We start from the raw sequence: 17,065 nt of genomic DNA, 5'->3' as shown, positions 1-17,065 counted from the left end.
GTGCTGGTTTCTCTCAGCTATGACTCAGGGATCCGCTTTTGTTCAAGGAACCGTATGGACAAGCCCGCCACTCCCTGGCTGGCCTCCTGCATCCAAAACAAACAGTCTGGCGGGCAGCATGTGGGCAGGGAGACAGAGAGCAAGAGGGCATCTCAGGATAAGCAGGAGAAACAAACTCAACTGTTGTTGGGAAGCAGGTGATGAAGCCAGGAAGCAGGCTGCCTAGAGGTCCCACGTAACTCCTGTCGTGGACCAGTGGACATCATCATAAATGCTTGTTGGCTCTTACTCTGTGCCAAGTGCCGTCTTTATAGCCTTTCTACAGCAGATATTGGTTTCCCGATGAGAAAACAAACTAGATCTCAGAACTGAGTTTCAGTAAGTGGCTCAAAGCCACATGGCTGGCAAGCCAGCGGGCTTCAACTTGAGGTCAAGGGTCAAAAAGCTTAGATCATGGAGACATGATCATTTGGGTCTTTGTAAAAGGTCAGTCAGTCGCTGTTGTAATGTTCAAGCAGTTTTCCTAAATAATACTATCTTGTGTGTGTGTGTGTGTGTGTGTGTTTATGGTTTATGTGAGGTTTGTGTGATGTGTGTGTGTGATCTATGTGTGCTGTGTGTGGGTGGGGGGTATATGTGTGCTTTGTATATGTGTTGTGTGTGTGAGTGTTTCAGAGATTGACATTTGATGCTTTCCTTTATTGCCTTCCACCTTATCTTTTCTGAAGCAGCATCTGTCTTGGATCCTGGTGCTCACTGACTGGTTAGACACTGTGTTCTGAGGATCTCCTGGCTCCACCTGCTCGTGCTAGCCCTGCAGACTTAGGAGACCATGCCTGGCTTCTTTTACATGGGTCCTAGGAATCTGAACTGAAGTCATTTTCTTGCATGCCAGGCACTTTAACGATAGAGTTCCTACTTATCATCTCTTTATGACAAAAAAGCCTAGCTAGAGCCTCCTGGAGGTGAGGCTTTCTCAGTACTGCTGCTGAGATGCTGTACTGGATTTAAAACTAAATCCATGGACTTAACACACCATGTGAAGAACAAGAGAGAAATAAAAGAAAATCTGCAGCAAAAATTGAAACAGCATCCTCAGGTTCAAAGCTCCACTGGAATCCAAGGCAACTGAGGGATGAGGACCACGTGGTACTGCCGGAGAGTTCGGGATACAGGACTGCAGTCCTCGGTCCTTTGTTACTGGGCTCACTGATCCATCCATGAGCTCTGTTCTCCCAGGATTCACAGTGGCTATGGGGCTCAGTAAAGCTGAAGATGAGGGCTTGGAAGTCATCTGGGGCTGGCTGCTGCCAGAGTGAACCCTGGGTCCCCAACACACCTTCTAGTGTGTCCCATGAATGTCCTACCATGTTGCCTTTAATGTTCTCCAGTCCCTTCTAGGCTTGAAGCTTGTCTCCAACTGCCAGTCACCTCTCCCCAAAGCCAGATCTGCCCCAAGACTCACCCACAACCAAGAAGTAGATTTGCCTCCCAGAAATAACCCTCTGCTCCTCTACCTTGCTGATACCTGGGACACTGCACTTGGGCAGACTTTTGTTTTCAAAGACACTGTGTAACCCTAGTTGTCCTGGAGCTGGCTCTGTAGGCCACGCTGGCTTCAAACTCAGAGATCAGCTTCCCGAGTGCTGGGGTTAAGTGAGTGTTTCCCAATGGCCTGAATTTCTTGGGCAGAGTCTTAGGCAGGAGTCATGACACACATGTAAGAGAGACAGATCTGCAGAGCTTGTACAAGAAAGTTGCCTGTAGGAGGAGGCCGAGACAGGGTCCAGGTGCAGCTGGTAGGGCCCAACTCAGGTGAGGAAGAGTGATGTAGGGGAGATGGGTAGATTTATCCAATGGTTAAGAGTCAGCCCAGGACAGATGGTTCAGTGGTTAGGAGCACCTGCTGCTCTTAGAAAGGTTCTGGGGTCTGATCCCAGCACCCACAGGGTCGCTCACAACATCTGTAACTGCAGTAAATCTGACACTGTCTTCTGTCCTTCATGGGCACCAGGCACATAAACATAAGATAAGAAGTAAAATTCTTAAAAAAAAAAAATGAGAGAGAGAGAGAGAGAGAGAGAGAGAGAGAGAGAGAGAGAGATATGACTAGAAGTGACCAGACTTCTGTGTATTGACTGAAACTGAAAGGTGTTGGGACTGCAGTGAGAACACACAAGGACACTGGCTCTGCTAGGCAAAGTGCATGGTTGTCAGTGGCTGACTTCCTGTGCAGGAATACACTTGAGCCCCCACAGCCAACCCAAGAGCTCTACCACTTCCTTCTGCCCCCCCCCACCTCCCACTTCCCCTGTGACACTGACAGGTTAATCAGCAGCTTGTTTGGCAAGACCTGTTCTCACTCTGAGCTCACACACATCACAGGAAGGAACCCGTGCTTAGGGGTGGGGTCTTTGGCTCTTTATTTATTAAAGATTTATTTATTTTATGTATATAAGTACATTGTAACTGTCCTCAGACACACCAGAAGAGAGCATCAGAACCCATTACAGACGGTTGTGAGCCACCACATAGTTGCTAGGAACTGAACTCAGGACTTCTGGAAGGTCAGTCAGTGCTTCTAACTGCTGAGCCATCTCCCCATCCTTTAGTTTTATTTTAAATCTACACAACAAGGCTGATAAGATCCCTGAGGCTCAGCCTAGGCTCTATACGAGAGTGTGGAGGTATTTTCAAGCTGATGAGAGCGTGAAAAAATTCTGTCATGTACCCACTAAAAAGGCTAAAAGAAAAAGGTCAACAAGCAAGGGCTGGCAAGGGTGTGGAGCGATCAAAGCTCTCAGACTGCATTACTGGTGGGTGTGGAGTTGGTGTAGCTCTTTAGAGCAGCACTGCTTCACGTTGGGTTTTGAATGTGAGCTTAAGAGGACACTGAGACATTTTACTGGGGAACTAAGGAGTTTAGTAGAAGAGTTATTAAGTACCTTCATGGACATATAGAGGGGCAACCATGGTAAGGGCTCTGAGGGAAGCTCAGGTCCCAGCACCTAGCATGAGACAGTGTAGCAAAGTCTCTCAAGAGAATCAGAATCCACTAGGCAGAGGATAAAACCTCTCCTTGTCCTTTTTGAGGTGGGAGGTGGGGGGGGGGGTTGCTGTTCACAGCAGGAGTTTGCAGGCTCACGGATCCCTGGGCAGGAGGTGGGGAGGAGGAAGGGGAACAGGATGTGCCACCCTGCTGATATAGATTTACTTCCCAGGTGAAACAGGGGTTGCAGGCAAGTCTGACGGGAGAGCTGAGGTAAGCATGTGCTAGACTCTAACAAACATCAGATCCTTACACTTCTCAAGAAGATAGAAGTACTACCACTGGGTCACCTACCAATGTCATTTAACATCCAGGGGTCCAAAAGTACCAATGTACACACAAAAGGAACGTAAGGTTTGAAGCAGCTCGATTTACCTGAGCCTTAAACTGTAAACTCCAGTGTCCCACAGTAAAAGAATCAATTGTATGCTGTTCACAAGATGCAATGTCACACCACGGTGGTGTGACACACAGTGACTTTTTCGTGTCACAGATCCAATGTTGAGCAAAAGGTTTCAGACCGGCAAAGACTATATAACGTACTGTGCTGTTGCCGTTCCGTGAGGTGCGAGAACAGGCAATACTAAGCGTTCTATGATGACAGTAGCCACAAGAGTGGCTATCTCCAGCTGGCATAGAAGTCTTGTGCGGTACTGGAAGTGTATCTTGGAAAGGAGATGTTATTTCTCCGCCAGTGAGATGAGTCAATTCAAGCTAGGTTAGACTAGATTAAAGGCAGGTTTAACTCAAGAGAGTTCACTGGCCCCAAGGATTGAGGCCACGGGAGTCTCCATAGGAAGGAGGGGAGGGAAGAGAAAAGGGGAAAGGGCGTCCACGCAGAGAGAGAAGCAGAGAGGAAGAAGCTGGTTTATATAGGGAGGAGCTCTGTGGGGAGGGGCAACCTAGCCACTGGGCTGGAAAGTTCAGGGTTGGGGGCAGGGTATGCTGACTGTGGGATGCTGGGAGAACCTGGAGGGCAGATCTCCTTTGATATGTAAAATATTCAGCTCAGTTCCTTATCTCTGGGTCTGAGTTTTACATTTGACAATTAAGAGACTTTAAGTTATACCTCAAACAAATTAAAAAGAAAGAAGAAAAGACAATATTACTAGAGATCTGGCTCAGTTTGCTCAGAATGCATAAAGTCCTGGCTAGGTTCAGTGTCCAGCACTATGGAAGCCAGTTGTGGTGGCACAGGCCTGTAGTCCTATCTCTTGGGAGGTAGAAGCAGGAAGATCAGAAAATCAGAATCATCCATGGCTACTCAGGGAGGCTGAGGTCAGCCTCAGCTAACCCGAAATGTCACCCACACAAAACAAAGGTCAGTGATTCAGAACGAATGGTGTTAAAGGGCCCCAGTGACTGTATGGTGCAGCAGGGACCTTGCTATGGGACCAGCAGTCTAAGATTCCTCTCTTTTCTGAGAGTTTGGGACCTGGGCACAGCAGCCATTGGTGGGACATATTCCGGAATGTGACATGTTCTGGAATGTGAGACCGTAGAGTCCTCAGGAAACAAGTCTTCTTCACCTGGAAGAAGTCTTGCATGAAGTGCTGGTGCAGGGATGGCTGGTCCAGCCTGGGGACCTCTGGCTTTGTCCCATGGCCACTGCACAATCTTCTCAGAGCTAGCTCCTGCGGGTACACCTGCTTTTGGCTCTATCCCAGGCATGGCGTGCCGTCTCAGACCCTCGAAAGTCCTGCTGAAGAGGCAGGAAAGCCATGATCGAAACAAGCCACTAGTGAGGCTGGGTGAATAATGCTGAATGGAATTCACACCAGAACTTCTGGTTCTCACAGCTGCAGAGAGGGGGGAGATAGATCACCGAGGGAATTGGAGGTATTGTTCTGCACTGACTGCAGCTTCCATTGTTGGACTCTGATTGCAGCTTTTGTTTCACTATAAAGTACAGTTATTAAATGCCAGCTGGGAACAAAGATGTGTTTATATGCCAGGGGGTCGGTGAAGGGATGCCAGATTTAGAGTTGCCTTAGCTGTTGGCTGGGGGGGGGGCAGTTGTCAAGGGAGGGGGCAACCTGGGAGCCTTTGAATTTAAAATGTTCCTCCAGGGAGTCTTGGGGATGATAACCAAGAAACTATTCCAGGCAAGCCTGAGTCTCTCTTTGTTAGCTTAGGTATGTGTTTATTTTTGTAGACTGCCAGAAGACAAACCAAACCAGAATCCCCACATTAGACACATCTGGAGTCCTTCAACTTCCCCCAGCACTGGATCTGCCTGGCCCTGCTCCCCAGCCATACCAAACTCCCCAAAGCCCAAGCTGCCAATCCCATACCAGTCTCCTTAGAGTCTGTAGCAGCCCAAGAAACTGGGATAAACCACTTAACAGCTCACAGTGATAAGGCCAGTCTGTGAGCAAGACTTTACAAGTGGTATTAATCTTAAGACTCCCTAGGAAACTGTAAAGCCCTAGCATCCCCTCCATTTGCAAAGAAGCAATGCTAGCACGCAGAGAAGTCAGGTAATGGGCCCAGATCACACGGCTGGTCAGACAGACTGTAGAACCCAGGTTCCTTGAGGTCCTTTCCTGGGTTGGGACAGGGCATCATTCGATCACTGTGAAAACCGACATTTCCATGTTCTCTTTATTAAGGAGCAGATCATGGGACACATCCAATCCTCTGGGACACTTGAAGCTTTAGCTCTTGTTGCTGAGTGCTAATGATCTCTTCTGGGGAGTGGGGAGATGGATGGGAAGAGCTAGCGACCTGTGACAGCAGCTGGAGTTTGGCTGAAGCAGACAGGTGAGTGTCGGTGATCTGAGAAGGATTTCCCACAATCCAAAGACCTTGCACTTGTAATGTGTCAGGATGGAATGGTTCTCAGTTTCCTCTGAAAAGAGCCTTCACTCTCAAGAATGCTCCTTACCTTAACATAGATAGCAATGAGCAACTTAGCCATAACCTAATGGTAATCTTGAGCTCAGAAAACCTTGCTTTTCAAGTCTGGATGACGAAGTGGAGCAAGAGGCCACATGCTTGAGTAACACAGAGCCGTCTAGGGCCTCAATTTTAGGGCTTGTCTGCATCTTAGAACTGTCGCTGCATTGGAGAGGCTGGTCCTTGCCTCTGCGCCACACCCACACCTCTGGCAAGTGATAGGAAGGATGGTTCCTGGTAATTACCCAGGGCTGGTCGGTTGAGGGACTTGCCAGACTACAGATGAAGTGGCTGCAGGTCTCCTTCAGGAGCAACGTTTGCTCAGCACAATCCTGTTCCGGGAATGGAAGTGAAAGACTGATCTGGAAGGATCGGTGCCTGACCAGGTGCAAGAAAAGTAAGATTTCCAAGTAGGTCAGCAACCAGCCAGAATCCTAGGCCCACAAAGAAAAAAAGAGACAGACAGAGATAGAGATTGAGACAGACAGACAGACAGCAACAAGGGCAGAGCATAGCCCTCTAAATCTGGATAGATGTGATTGATATACTGCCACTCGGGCAGGGCTCTAGGAACTTCTAACCACCACATGAAACACCTTATATCCTAGTCTAATCCTCTGTGCACACATGCACGCGCGCACACAAACACAAACACATACACACATGCATAAGTGCACACGACAGTTCTCTCCTGGCTCGAGTTCTCATTTACACCAAACATTAGAAAAGAGCTGGTTTGTTGTTGTTTTGTATTGTTTTTTTTAACTTTGCCTCCAAGTTTCTGGAGGGAACACAGGACAGCAGCGGGTTCAGAGAGAATTCTGTTCATATTTAATCCTTGTTTCACCTTGGTCCTGAAGTCTGGCTAGACAGGGATTTACCTCAGGAATTGTTCCTATGGTTTATTTTTTGATTCTGACTGAGCAGGGAAGGTGGCTTGTGGTGTTCAGCATATATCTCTGTTCAAGACAGAGACCAGCCGTGAATTAGACATTAGATTAAACATTGTCAGTGTCAGGCTTCTAGTCTGGAGGGAGAGAAGGAAAAATATGACCAACAAGATATGTAGGTGATGTTCTGCTCAGATTTATATAAATAATATATCAGTGCTGCAAAGGAGAGAAAGTAAGGCAGAGAGGTTTGGAGTGTTCCTGGGAAAAGGGAAGTCAACGACTGTGTCAAAGAGGAAAATGACAATTGGGAGGTGGTGGTGCACGCCTTTAGTCCCAGCGCTCAGGAGGCAGAGGCAGAGGCAGAGGCAGAGGCAGAGGCAGGAGGATATCTGAGTTAGAATAAAGCCAGCAAGGTCTACAGAGTGAATTCCAAGACAGCTAGGACTACACAGAAAAACCCTGCCTCAAACCAAAAATAGAAGTAAAAATGAGAGACAGAGAGAGAGAGAGAGAGAGAGAGACAGACAGAGAGAGAGAGATTGAGAGAGAGAGAGAGAGAGAGAGAGAGAGAGAGAGAGAGAGAGAGAGAGAGAGAAAGAAGAAAACGATATCCAGGAACACCATATGGCTTCATCAGAGGGGCTGATATCTTGCTGCATGAGTGAGGAAAGACACCAAGAAGTATTTGGAATAAAACACCCAAGTACCTCATCCATGTGAAGCGATGCTTCAAAGGTAATCACCAAGCCTTTGGTCCAGACTGGCTCTACCGTATCCCAGCACGCCTCCCTTCTTTCACTGGGTTTACTTTCACTTGGTTTGCTCTCAGACTCTAATCTCAGCAGCGGACCATCTTACAAGCGTATGCTTTCTCTTAAATAACAGTGAAAGTACTGTTACATAATGAACTGAAAAGGTGGGGGTGGGGGCAGAAGGAGAGCAGAGAACCTTATATTAGCTATACCTACCCTTCTTTCAGCCTCTGAACTTAGAGGCACATCAGGACTGTCAAGTCTTGGCTGGATCCCAACCTCAAAGTAGTCCTGAGAATACTTTTGCTGTGTGTCATTGGGCAAGTTGAATCCCTTCTCTGGTTTCTGTCACTGTATATTCATTTAGCTCTCATGGCCAAATAAGCTTTAGGATTTATTATGTGATTACATACTACTTAGTCAAATAGTAATGACAATCAGGAAAATGGCTCTCTGGTCCAACATAGAGTTGATATAGAAGCTCGATGCCAGGGTTAGGGCTTTCACATCACAAAAAGACACTGAACTTGTATTTAACTTTCAGATTGTGTTGGTTGAGTTTAATTACTAACTTGATGTGGGGGGGAGAGGGAGAGAGGGAAGAAGGGAAGGAGAGAGAGAGAGAGAGAGAGAGAGAGAGAGAGAACGTTTATTGAGAGCCTCAGCGTGTCACTCAATGGGAAAGGTGGTGTATGTAATTCTCTCCTAGTGGTGTGTGTAATTCTCTCCTAGTTTTTTGCATGCCTGAATATTTCACCTTCTTCAGGTTTCAGCTTAAATATCTCTTCCTCAGGGAACGTTGCTGGACAGGTATCCTCTCTGATGAAGCCTGCCTCCCCTGTCTCCGTCTCTGAACTGTACTTTGAAAAGGGCTAGCTCCCCTTATGAAACACAGGCTCCACGAGGGTAGGGACTTCACACACTGTAGTTGCTCAACAAATAGGCTGAATATTTCTAAATATTCCTTGAAGGAGTTTCCACCATTCCTTGGCCTCCCGCACTATTATCACTATTAGAAAGATGAGGTGAAATTGCATTTTTGAGAAAGAAATGGTTAGGAGCAAAAAACTGGTGCACAACCAGTTAATTTTATATTTCTTGTATCCACTATGGGACAGCTTGCAAATTATCTGCAAAGGAACAAAAGCTATTTTTAAAGATTCCTGCGCCTCGCAGCTCTAAGTGATGACATCAGAGAACCCCCGAGTTCCACGTCCCAAGCCGAGCCTCGTGGTCCTCGAAAACTGCAAGCCCCAGAATGCAGCGCGGCAGGGGAACCCAGTGCCCCGCGCGCGGCCGCGAGCCACCACCCTGAAACTAGGAAGACGCCCGATTCCTTTGCCCGCCACGCCGCCGGGCGCGCGCGGAGCCTGTCGGGACTTGTAGTGTTCGCGGTTGGGAGTGCCCGCTCCGGAATCTCAGTCGCTGTCTGGTCGGGTAGAGGCAGCGCGTGCACGCGTGCGCAGTGCGCGGGCGGGCCGTCGTGGGCGCCGCTCCCGGCAGCTGGGTGCCTGAAGGAGCCGGGACCGCGGTGGCGCGGGTGCTCCGGGCGGAGGCCGCGGTAAAGTGGGGCATGAGGCGTGCAGCTCGGGTGTGCGTGTTTGGAAGGGGAAAGCGGGGCGAGGGACGCGAGTGGGAGGCGGCCACTGGCTGCTGAGGGGGCGCGGGACCGCGCCTCCTCGCGCGTCCGCGGGCGCGCGCACCTGGGTGAGGCCGGGCTCACCTGTGCGCGGGCTCCTTTGCGCCCCAGGCCCGCCCTGCGGGTCCCGGCCAAGGCCCCCAGCCCCCGGTGTCCTCGCTGCGGTCGCTGCGGCTCGGGCCCCGTCGGGGATCCCGGTGGCGACGCCTGTCGGAGCGGCGCGCCTCCAGGGCCGTGTCCGCCCCATCCCCGCCGCTGGCTCCTGCACAGTCTCGCTTCCCCGCGTGTGCGGACAGCGAGTGGCAGGGTTGGGAGTGCCCTGGCCAAGGTCACGCGGGTGGGACCCTAGAGGCTCCTGAACTCTGGGCTCGGGACTTGGAGGAGGGCTGCCCTGCTCGGCTCCTGGTTCCTTTCGGATGCTTTCTATTGACCCTCCCGGGAGAGCGTCCCGGGAGAAAGTGGTGTCAGGTTGAAAGCGCCCTGCTGTTCGCGGTGCTCGGTCTTTGGTAGAATCCTCGTTATGCTCGACACCCAAGCTGAGCCTCGACCGAGGGCGGAGTAAATTCAGAAACTGATGTTGTCTAGGGCCAGCTCCTGAGGACAGGTTTAAGGAACAGATACTCGGGTAGTTGATGGCATTTCGTTTTCTAGTTCGTCTTCCCGTTCTTTCTAATACTTGCTTGGATGAGTTGGTCGTTATCTATTTTAATAAGATTTTCTGCACTCTTACGAAGTCGTGTTGCCCTTTGTAAATTAGTTTTCTAACTAGGAAAGCTTATTTCCTGTGTGTTTAATGACCGGAACAAATAGCCCACTCCAAGGTTTATTCCATTGTTTTAAGACAGTAGAGCAATCTGCTCTCTAGCTTGCAGGCTTTCTATGGTGACGGCCACTGGACGAATCTGTAGTGAAGTTTAGGAGAGTGTTAAGTGACTCAGACGCTTTGGGAATAAAATGAAAAACCATTTTTAGTTTACAGCTGGAGTTGAGGAACTATTATTTCAAAAAATAGTAACACGAATTTTGAATACAGCGTGTTTTAGTTTTTCTTACCAACAAACTTGTGGCAAAGCGTTTTTCCTCAAATTTAAATATTTCATATTTTGGACAACTCTTCCTACGGAAAGTTAATTATCTTTTTTAAGATGAAAGATACGTTTATACAAGAAAACAAGTCAGGCAGAATTCAGATCAATAGCTTATTTTTTAGTGTTGTAAATAGCACTACCTTGTGTCAAATGTCATATTTCTTCTGAAAAATAACACTGTCAGTGGACATGCTGTGAATCTTGCTTGTAGTAAAGGGTCCATAGCTTGTCACAGCAGGGACGGGATATACATGTTGCCTTCAGTCTCCTTTATCTTGTTGGTTTATAGTTTCACTGTTGCAGTTGGGTGGGGGGTGCGGCGAGGAGAGAGCCCAGGTTAGTTTCTTTTCTTTTCTGTTTTGAGTTTAGCAATGTAGCAAAATAGGAAAGACTGCTATGTACATCTGTTTGGGGGAGACTGAGACAGTGGGACAGGATAAGTATACAATTGTGAGGAAACGGCCATGAGCTCATAAGCAGGAAGGACCTTTTTAGAAGTATTTAAGGATGTTAAGAATAGCATTGGATTCTTTAAACAGTTACTGTGGTCAGTAGTTAAAGATGGGATAAGATGCCTCGGGCAACGCCTAGGAAGATACTTGGGAAAGGTGGAAACTTAGATCGTTATGTGGGGCTTTTCTGCTGAAAAACTGACTTCTGGGCCTAAGGTTGAATGGAGTTCTTTACTGCTAATGCTACTGTTCAGATTGTAAATCTTCCTCTCCCCCTTTATAATTTGTAATCCAGAAGGTAGTCTAAGGAATCATTTGCTAGTATAATTTAAATCAGACTTTAACATGGACATGTTTCATGGTGTGCACATGCTTTGTTCTTGTGTAAGTAGCCGTGTAGTGTAAGGACGAGGAAGGTGTTTTCTTGGTGGGATGTAGTGACTGTTAAGATGTGGCAGAGGAGTTGTAGCAGCAATGCTTTATCCACCCACTGTTTGCCAGCTGTGAGATGAGGGTACACAAATGATTGCCTTCCCCGTGCCTGAGCAGCGCTTTTTCTTTCTTTTTTTTTTTGGCATATCAAGACTTCCTTTAAAATTTCAAAAATTGGTTCTGATCTTCAATAATAGACTAAGATTGATTCAATAGCAGAGAAACATCAAATTTTAGTTTTATTTATTTATTTTTATTCCTTTATTTCCACCATTCGTGAGTATGTAGCATTTGAGAACAGATTGACTTGTGTTTGCAATTATTCCATGGGGCAGAAACATTCAGAAGCTTGCCTATAGTGCTCGGTTATTTTCAGAAATATTTGTATGGGATATATTCATATAAGAAAAAGATAACCTGTTGAGGCCACTTGTAATCTCAGCACTCGGGAGTCAGAAGCAGGTGGATCTCTGTGAGTTCTTGGTCAGTCTTACCTACATAGTGAGTTTTAGGGCTCCTGGATAGTCAGAGCCAAGTAATAGAAAAAGCTTGTCTTCAAAAGAAAAAGAAAGAAAGACGTCCTGTTGACAACTTGGACTCTTTCAATTAAGGAGTAACTAAACAATCGAAGGATTAGTAGTTGTCCTTAGAGGGCCTGTGTGATAAAGAGTATGTGCATTTGTGATTCCTAGAATGTATTTAAACTACTGACAGAGGATGATGAGCCTTAGGACAAATTGAGTAGCTTTGATTCCCTCCTGTTTTTTTCCTCCCTCCCTCTCTCCCTCCCTCCCTTTCTTTCTTTTTCAAAGATAGGGTTTTTCTTTTAGCCCGGCCTATCCTAGAACTCACTGTGTATATATAAGATCCGACTGGCCTCGAACTCAGAGATCCCCCTGCCTCTGCCTCCTGAGTGTTGGGATTAAAGGTGTGCAAGCACCATTATCTGGTAAATAACTTTGGTTATAAAAGATAGTGTTTTAGTGATTTTTTTCTTAAATATTTTTCTTGAATGTAAAAGAAATTTATAGTCATTTAGGATTTGAATATCTTTTAGAGTCAAATAGAACTCTTAAAAACAAACAAGCAAACAAACTTATTTCTGTATCTTCAGACACACCAGAAGAGGGAATTGGATCCCATTACAGATGGTTTTGAGCCACCATGTGGTTGCTGGAAATTGAACTCAGGACCTCTGGAAGAGCAGTCAGTGAGTGCTCTTAACTGCTGAGTCATCTCCCCACCTCTCCAACCTTGCTTCTTTTATATATTCATGTAACCACGAATTCTCAGTTCTGGATTTTGTTTAGCCCTTTCCTGACAGGAAGGTAGTCAGCAGTGCAAGAGTTAGGAGATCTCAGAGGGCTTCTGATTCAGCTCAGCCAGTACAGAAAATCCCCCTGAGAATTCCCATGTCAGGTGTTCCCTTCCGTTACTAAGGGTGGTTATGTGGGTCCTTTTGCCATTGGATTATTGAGCAGTCTGAGCTAGTGACAATAAACATAAGACAATTTTAATGTTTATCATTCACTATTTTTAATCTCTTTTGAAGAATCTGTTTTCCACCCTTGCCCCATGAATCAGGATAGCTTTTCTATCATTTATAGCTATTAAAAATAAAAATGCCTTTGATCCTAGCACTTGGGAGGCAGAGGCAGGCTGAGCTATATAGTGAGACTCTGTCTAGGAAAAGAGGAAAAAAAACACTCTAATCTAATGTATTCCAATTTAAAGCATAAGTCTCATCTAATTTACAACTCCTTTGCCCTCTTACCCAGCATCTAGTCACTTACTTCCTAAATCTCTTGAAATACAGAAGGATTGCCAGATATTAATTACCCCATAACCTTTTTGCTGTTCCCCTTTGGGGATCTGCTTGGATAGGGACTGGTCAGAAGAATGGGAAATGGACTTATTTTTTGTCTCTCTCTCCTTAATTAGTGGCATAGGCAATTGATGTCTGACAGACAAGCTGGTGTTTCTGGTGAGATTTTTTACATGGAGACTCCCTTTTGCACACTTCCTGGACATGATAGGAAGTTTCTGTGGCCAGCCTTTTTCATTCCTCACTCCACCTAGCTTGTTACCTTCAGTGCATGTGTTGGAGGGGTGTGAAGAGGGTATGGATTTTTGCCTCTGTAGTTAGGTTTTTGGTAATGGTAAGACCACTTAAGCACAGGTATGCTGGCAGTAGCCACCCAGTCCACTTCCTCATATGTGGTGGCTTGCAGGCTGCTGCCCTGCTGCCTTTTAGTTTCTTAATTATTATTATTTTTTAAATCAGTTGGAGGCAGTCTTTTGTAGTCTGTTGTGCAGGCTGAAGGTGAATTGGGAAGATGCGATGTCAGTCTCCCTGTCTCCTAGATAATATAAATAATAATCAGATATTTTAGAGACCCTTAGCACTATTTTGGGTAAACACTTTCTGTTTCCCCTGTTTTTCCTGAAGATGCCGAACACTTCTTTCCTCTTTCTCTCTCTGTCGCTGCTTCTACTGAAGAGAAGGATGTTAAGGTGGTACTCAGGGTACCAGAGTCCTGAAAGCTATATGTGGCAGGTATGTGAAGGCCATACCTGACTGCAACAGATGTATGTACAGTGTGGACTTCGTGTCTGTAAACTGAGCCAACCATAGATTGGAAAGATTATTTCTGTTCTCAGCATACGCAGGCTGTTTTCTTGTTATATTGCTCTATTAACATCCATCTACAGGCATGTACAACCATGCTATGCTCAGTATTGTAAATCACCTAGAGGTGCTGTACAGAAGAAGGTGTGTGAGTTCTATTCTAATACTGTGCTGCTTCACATAAAGCCTTGGGCAGCACCAACCTTGGTAACCGTCCTCTACTTCGTCCTTGTGAGATTCTGGGCCATATAGTATCCGATTAACAAATAATACAATGTTCTGTGGCCTGAGGAAGTCTTTCAGTGTGGGATGTCCTCTTTCCTTTTTCTTTCTCTAATTTCTGTTTTATGTCTTGACTTGCTTCTTGGTTCCCAACTGATGAGAAGAATGATAATTATAAGTGTGAATTTGTGACTGGGTTTTTAATCCAACTATGCCTTGGTTCATAGATCAAACTGAAGAATAGATTTGAGGAGGTGAGTTGATCATGTGATTTTGTTTTTCTTGATGCCCGCTTTACTGAGAATTTAAATTCAAACAGGAATACAGTACTATGGGCCTTTTTCTTAAAGTCACCTAAACAAACCAGTTAAGTCTGCTGTGTGATTCTTTTTTTTTTTTTTTTTTTTAAAATTTTGGTTTGATTAAAAGCAGCTCTGTATCTAGAAACCTGAACTTTTGACAAGTAATTATGGGATCCGTCCCAGTTCATTCAGAAGGTAGTTTGTAAACACCTTCCACCATGCTGTTGTAAACTTGGAAGAAGCAGCTGTGAGCTAAGGAAAACAAAAGCCTCTGCTCCCATGGAGCTTGCATTCCACAGTGAGGAAACAGACAAGATGCAGGTAAATGGTAAGTCTCCACTTGTTAGCCATTGATAGGAGCTAAAGAGAAGAGGGAAGCAGAAGAGGAGGAGGAGGAGTTGGTAGGAGTTCTGCAGCTTCAGCCCAGGTCTTAGGCATGTCTTCTCTGAAGGAAGTGGAGTTGTGTTCACTGACTCTTCTCTGCCCGACACTGGGATAAATGCAGGGTGGGTGGGTATTGAGGGAGCAGGGGAGTGAGGCCTTCTAGGTCTTTTTTTTTTTTTTTTAAGATTTATTATTTTATGTATTGAGTATACTGTCAGCTGTCTTCAGACACAGCAGAAAGGGAATCAGATCCCCGGATGGTTGTGAGCCACCATGTGGTTGCTGGGAATTGAACTCAGGACCTCTGTAAGAGCAGTCAGTGCTCTTAACCGCTGAGCCATCTCTCCAGCTCCTTTTAGGTCTTTCTAAAGGCCCTGGTTTTTACTCTGGCCTGGGATCCTGTTGAAATAACAGTGTTTTGGCTTTGGATGAAAAACAAAATACTGGTGACTAGATTCAGTTCCAGATTGTCTTATGTAGTTGATCTTGGTGGAAAGTAGGTAGAGTGGGGCCATGAGGTGGTTCTAGACATCAGGGTTTTCAGAAACTTGAAGGTAACTTTACTAAACAGCTGGTGTTGACATCACTGCCCAGTTCCAAGTATCTTGAGCAGTAAGAGATACTATGTAGTGTTAAAGAACATGGGTTCCCCTGGGGCTTTGGGTTTTAGTTTTCTCATCGGTAATATTGTTATAAGTATTAAATTAATATAACAGCACCTGAAAAGAGGTAAATGTATTTGTTTTTATTGAATAAGCACTTGAATCATGTTTTGTTAAGTTTTGGGATCACTTTCATTACAGTGTTGAGAATGGGTTGTGGAAGGGTAGAGACTGAAGCAAGTACTGTCTGTCTGTCTGCCCATCCATCCACCCATTCATCCAAATATATATCACCCCTTCAAAGTAACCCATTCTTTTCTATCCATAGACAATTCATTTCCTGCTTCCCCTCCCCTAAGTAGACAGCTGCTGATCTACTTTTTTTTTTTTTTTTTTTTTGTGTTTATCTGTGATATTTTGTATCAGTAAAATTGTGTAGTATATTTTACTGAGAGAGAAGTCACATCTGTTCAGGTTAAGTTTCTGGATTCATTAGATTTTTAAACACTTGATAAAGGCGGGGCGATAACGTTTCTCCATTGCAAAGATATATTTTCTTTGTGATTAGGAAGAAAACTGTGGGGTGTTTGAAATTGTATGATTATTTCTTAACCCTGACATTTCATGTGGTGGTTTTAAGGTTTGTTGGAGGTGTTTAGATTGCTGGGATCCCAGAGTGGTGACTTGTTGTTGCTGTCATGTTTTCAAAGATCTAGAGTTCATAGAATTTCAGATTCAGATATTTTGTACAGGGATTTCTCTCTTCTGTTTGCCCTGTTTTAGGCTTTCAGGCTGTAGTGCTTTCCTGTGAGAAAGCACACAAAGTCTGCTTGTATCTTTTTCTGTATAATATCTATTCATGTCTTTGACTCATTTTTTAGTTGAACTTTTGATATATTATCTTTGATATTTCTTGGCAAAGGAAAGTAACCCTTTGTGGAATAAGTTACAAACATATTCTATTGGCTTTAATTATACATGTTAATTTTTGCCATTTGAACTCTTTTAAAATTATTTGTAGTCATTTATCAGGGGTTTCTTAAAATTGCTGCTAACTTGTTTGCTTGATTTGGTTTTTTGAGACAGGGTCTCTCTCATAGCCTTGGCTGTCCTAGAACTCACTATGTAGGTGAGATTAGACTTGAATTCAGAGATCTGCCCTCCTCTGCTTCCCAAATGCTGGGATTAAAAGAGGCCTGCACGCACCACACCAGGCTCCAGATAGCTGCTAATCTTTCAATTTGCTTTCTGATGTTAATTCTCCTCCTTTTGCACAGTTCCTAACCACTTGAATTGTGTTGTAAATTATACAGCTTTTTGTCCCTGGCTTTTTTCTACTTAGTATAATAATGATTTTGAAATTCATCCAAATTGTTGCATGTCAGTAATTACTTTGTACTGTAAACTAATATTCCATTGTTTAGCCTTGCTACATTTATTATCTATCCTCTTACTAAGGGGTGTCGTTGTCTCTAAATCTATGTAAATAAAGCTGCTCTGAGCATCACCAATCTTACTGTGCTTTAAGATGATCTGTGTTAGGTAGAACTGTGTTGACCATTTTCTATTTCCTATCTTCAGTGTATAAATAAGTGGTGCTTCTTTTATGTTCTTGATGATACATTGTATTGTTAGTCTGCTTCATTTTAGCTGTTCTGTTCTTTTGTAGTTGGTCCTTTCCTTGGTCCTTTCCCTGTGATCTTTTTCTACCATGGTGTGGCAG

At 45.1% G+C, this 17,065-nt stretch overlaps 1 protein-coding gene across 3 annotated transcripts in view; it reads left to right on the top strand.

Moving 5' to 3' along the window:
• The first annotated feature begins 9,027 nt into the window (after positions 1 to 9,027).
• The window catches only part of PLEKHA1 (pleckstrin homology domain containing A1), a 45,931-nt gene continuing 37,893 nt past the window's right edge, over positions 9,028 to 17,065 (top strand). For all 3 annotated transcript variants that reach the window (XM_080911345.1, XM_080911347.1, XM_080911346.1), the window contains exon 1: positions 9,028 to 9,153. The gene's annotated coding sequence lies outside the window, so the exon portion shown is untranslated. The remainder of the gene's footprint in view (positions 9,154 to 17,065) is intronic.

The sequence above is a fragment of the Micromys minutus genome (assembly GCF_963924665.1).
Source record: "Micromys minutus genome assembly, chromosome: 2".
Classification (NCBI taxonomy): Eukaryota; Metazoa; Chordata; class Mammalia; order Rodentia; family Muridae; genus Micromys; species Micromys minutus.
The sequence above is the reverse complement of the archived record's forward strand: the minus strand, read 5'-3'. Positions and strand labels throughout refer to the sequence as shown.